At 39.6% G+C, this 4,396-nt stretch overlaps 1 pseudogene; it reads left to right on the top strand.

The window, feature by feature from the left end:
- The first annotated feature begins 506 nt into the window (after positions 1-506).
- Positions 507-1,568, top strand: LOC101602364 (annotated as a pseudogene).
- The last annotated feature ends 2,828 nt before the right edge of the window (positions 1,569-4,396 follow it).

Genomic DNA, 4,396 nt, shown 5'->3' with positions numbered 1-4,396 from the left:
GTGAGGTCTGGGGAGGCTGCGTTCGGGGGCTAGGTCGACTGCCCTTTGTCGGCCCGGCGTCTTCCGAGGGCCCCGTCCCTAACTGTGGCTCCCAGCTGCACCCGTAATCACGAGGCCCTTAAGGTGCTGGTCCGAACCCGGAAGAGGAGTGACAAGTGGGAGACGACATGAAGATTTCTTAGACTCTCTATGGCTTTCAAATTTTAGTTGAAATTACCTCCGTGGCCTTCTGGAGTCCCTTGGTGGGTCTCCAGAGTAAATTTCAGCTACTGGACATTTCATACATGTTGGAGTGGTAAGACAAAGGTGGACCTGACTTGAGGTGCAAAGGCATAACATACTTTCAAATTAAATAGGAAAAGACTATGCAAACATGGGTGAAAAGAAACCAGAGCCTTTGGACTTCGTAAAGGACTTTCAGGGACAAAGAAGCAGAGACTCTTCCGGGAGTTGGAACCAAAGGTGATCCCAATGGACTTGATCATCCATCTGTTGAAGTGGCCCTGGATGAAAGCTCAGGAATGTTAGTGGAAGGGTTTGAAAGGACCTTTGATGGGAAGCTCAAGTGTCGGTACTGCAACTATGCCAGCAAAGGAATAGCCCGGCTTATCGAGCATATCAGAATCCACATAGGAGAGAAGCCGCATAGATGTCACTTATGTCCATTTGCATCTGCTTATGAGTGTTATCTGGAAGCCCACATGCGGTCCCATACTGGAGAAAAACCATACAAATGTGAATTATGCTCCTTCTGCTGCAGTAATTGAAGTAATGTAATCTGTCTCATCATCGGCGGCACAAACATAATGGTACCAATTAAAGGTACTAGGTCTTCCTGAAGCAGCAAGAAAATGTGGGAGGTTTTATAGAAGAAAACAAGCAATCTGGGGTGTAGCAGAAGAGCACTAATCAACTTAAGTCCACCTTCCATGGTGGTTCAGAAACCAGACTACCTTAACGATTTTACTCATGAGATCCCAAACATTCAGACTGACTCCTGTGAAAGCATGGCGAAAACCACAGCAACTGGTGGCCTGCCAAGAACTCATGGTTGACAACCCATTGAATCAGCTCTCCACTCTAGCATGACAGTTGTCTAGCTTGCCACCTGAAAACCAGAACTCCGCCTCCCCTGATGTAGTTCCCTGCCCTGATGAAAAGTCTTTCCTGATTCAGCAGCCCCCTGCCCAGGCAGTGGTATCTGCAGTGTCAGCAAGTAGTCCTCAGAGCTCCTCCCCCACCAGCCCTGAACCTCGGCCATCACACGGTCAGAGGAACTACAGTCCTTTGGCAGGGCCAAGCAGTGAGCCAAGGGCCCACACCAGTACCCCCAGCATAGGACACAGCCAGCCAAGCCCTCCAGCCCCACCCTTGGCAGTCCAGGATCCCCAACTCCTGCACCACTGCCAGCACTGTGACATGTACTTTGCAGGCAATATCCTTTACACTATTCATGTGTGATGCCATGGCTATGAGAACCTTTTCAGGGTAATATATGTGGATGCAAATGTAAAAATAAGTATTATTTTGCCTGTCATTTTGCAAGAGGGCAGCATAACCAACACTGAAAACAGGATTGTTTCACTTGGTTTGGCCTTTTGGGGCAAGGGGTTGTAGGTTTTTATTTCTTTTTTAGGCCATTCCTAATAAGATGTTAGCTAATTTAAGGTTTATACATTATATTTATAAAATATGAATTTGATAGTGGGAAAAGATGTTTTGTTCCTCATAAAAATCTGGTCAGGGTCACTTATGTATTAGAATAATTAGACACATTAATACCCTTTTTTCTTTTATTTAGACCTGTGAGAATTGAAGTACAATCATAATTTACTAGATGTTCATTGGCTCCCCACATTATCGTCCATTAACATGTCAAGGGTTATATTTCAATATATACATAACAACTAAATGTTATTTCTTCCAGATTTCAAAACAGTAGAATAAGCTTTTTGTCTTACAAAATTCATTACAACCTATTTCAATGTTTGTAGAGAAATTACATTTAAAATTGCTCCTTATTGAAATTGTATTTTATTCATATATTTTCGACTGAAAATAGTAAAATTGTTTCAGTGTAATTTTTTTCACAGAGAGAAATTTTTAAAATGTTAAAATTGAAGTTATAAAAGCAGGTGAAAGTCCTGAAAAGAAATAAAACTCAAGTCAATGCTCAGTTGAAATTGTGTCTGATAGTTAAAATTCATGTTTATTCTGTGTCTACTTGAAACACAATAGTATTTCATAGATTGTTTTTTATATTTCCAGTTTATTCTTTAAGCCACAGTAAATTCACTAGAGTACTAGATGCCTTTTGTCAGTTTGAATTTGTCATTGAAATTCTTGAATGTGGTATTCTTAGTGTCCGGTAAGATTGACAACTCCAGTGAGGATCTTATGCTTCTACTCCTTTGATGACCAAAGAGGGGCAGTGGAATTCTTCCATCTTACTAAGATGCAGTGCTTCAAAACAGTCTCCCAAGTTTCCTTTCCCTGCCTTCTGTCCCATCACTGTCCCTAATTTCCAAGAACAGGAGGGCATAGAAACATGGGGAAATGAGGTAGTAAAGAAACATCCATGGGCTGGCGAGATGGCTTAGTGGTTAAGCGCTTGCCTGTGAAGCCTGAGGACCCCTGTTGGAGGCTCGTTCCCCAGGACCCACGTTAGCCAGATACACAAGGGGGCGCATGCGTCTGGAGTTCGTTTGCAGTGGCTGGAGGCCGTGGCGTGCCCATTCTCTCTTTCTCTTTCTGCCTCTTTCCCTCTCTCTCTTCCCTCTCTCTCTCTGTCTCTCTCAAATGAATAAATAAAAATTGAATAATTTTTTTAAAAAAAGAAACATCCACAAAATGAGACCATGAGTCCAAACAGATAGATACTGGTGTCCTCTTCAGAGTTGGCCACTTAAAATATTTCCTGTGAATTCTAACTGTAATTTTTATTTGTAGTTTTGACAGACCTCATGTACAGTAAGCAATTACATATGGAAACAATTGTTGCATTAGCTGGACAGAATACGGAGGTGTGAAAGTAGATATAAAGTTCATTTAAACATGGCATTTAATTTGTTTATAAAAGTAAGACTTGACAAATTTACAAAAGTTCATTTTTACATAGGAAGTTATTTGGCATAGTATGATAATTAGCTTACTCTGAAGAGAGCTTGGTCAAATCACCAAACATCATTGTTTACTTTTGGGTTCTGTGTACTTTGCAAAAACTTTTATTTGGTTACTATATTGAAATTACTCTTAACTGGATTTCTCAATGAAAATACTCTGTGAAGCATTTATTAACCAAAATGACCTGTACTCATAGTAAGAGAGAAATATTGATGGTGTCTGCTCATAACATCCCAAGTGCCATGCTAATGAGTCCTCGGCCCTCCCTCCCATGCTAAGCCATGAACAGGAATGCAGTACTTGAGTACTCAGTCTTTAAGCATAGCACCAAGGTCACTGTCTCCAAAGGGAGCATGTCATACATGTCACATCCTGTGACCTTCAGCTGCTACAGTGGTTTGGGTTTGTTAATTAATTCACTGGTTAGATTAGTGCAAGTTTCCAAAAGCACAACTTGACTCTAGTACTTACCAGTTGAAAGAAAAAAAAAAAAAAAAAAAAAAGAAAGTTATTTGGAAGCTTTAAAAAAATCTTTTTTTTTTTCAAATAAAAGCAATACCCCCAAACAGAAAATGAAAATTTCTATGAAATGCAAAGGAAGAAGTCCAGACTGGTGGTGCATACCTGCAGTCCCCAGCTACTTGGAGGGCTGAGGCAGGAAGACCATTCTAGAGCCCCACCAGTTCCATGCCAAGCTGGGCCACAAAGCAAGATACACATCTGAAAAAACCCATCCCAGAAGAGCTCTCCTTGAAACCAACTTACTATCTGTATATTCTGGGCCAGACAGTGACCACTACTTTTTCTTATTCCTAACAACTAAAGATGAATGTTTTGAAGGTACATTTCACTTTAAACTAGAAGAAAAATTCTAATTTCCAATAATTTAAGAGCACAGTCGGTATTCCAAAGCTATTGATACTTAAAAGCGACAGATGTTTCTAAATGCACTAACATTTTTGAAGCAAATCTACCTTAGAAACTTTTTTGAAATTGTACTTTTAAAAGATTTCTGATTTTACTTAAATATTCTCAGTTAAATTCTGTCCTAGGAAAGATGTTAGAATATTGCTCAAAAAAAAAAAAAGAAAAAGAAATCTCATTTTAAGTTTTGCAAAAATATTTATCAAAAGAATATTATAAAAATTTGAAATTTCCTGCTGAAGACTTTTTCATTAGTCTTTGAGGGTATATGCTTTCTAGAATTTGTTTTTGTTAATATGTACTTTGATGTATAGAACATTTTGTATGCAAAGTGTAAACTTGCATCATG

The sequence above is a fragment of the Jaculus jaculus genome, chromosome 4, assembly GCF_020740685.1.
Source record: "Jaculus jaculus isolate mJacJac1 chromosome 4, mJacJac1.mat.Y.cur, whole genome shotgun sequence".
Lineage (NCBI taxonomy): Eukaryota > Metazoa > Chordata > Mammalia > Rodentia > Dipodidae > Jaculus > Jaculus jaculus.
Note: the sequence above shows the minus strand (reverse complement) of the source record. Positions and strands in the feature narration are given on the sequence as shown.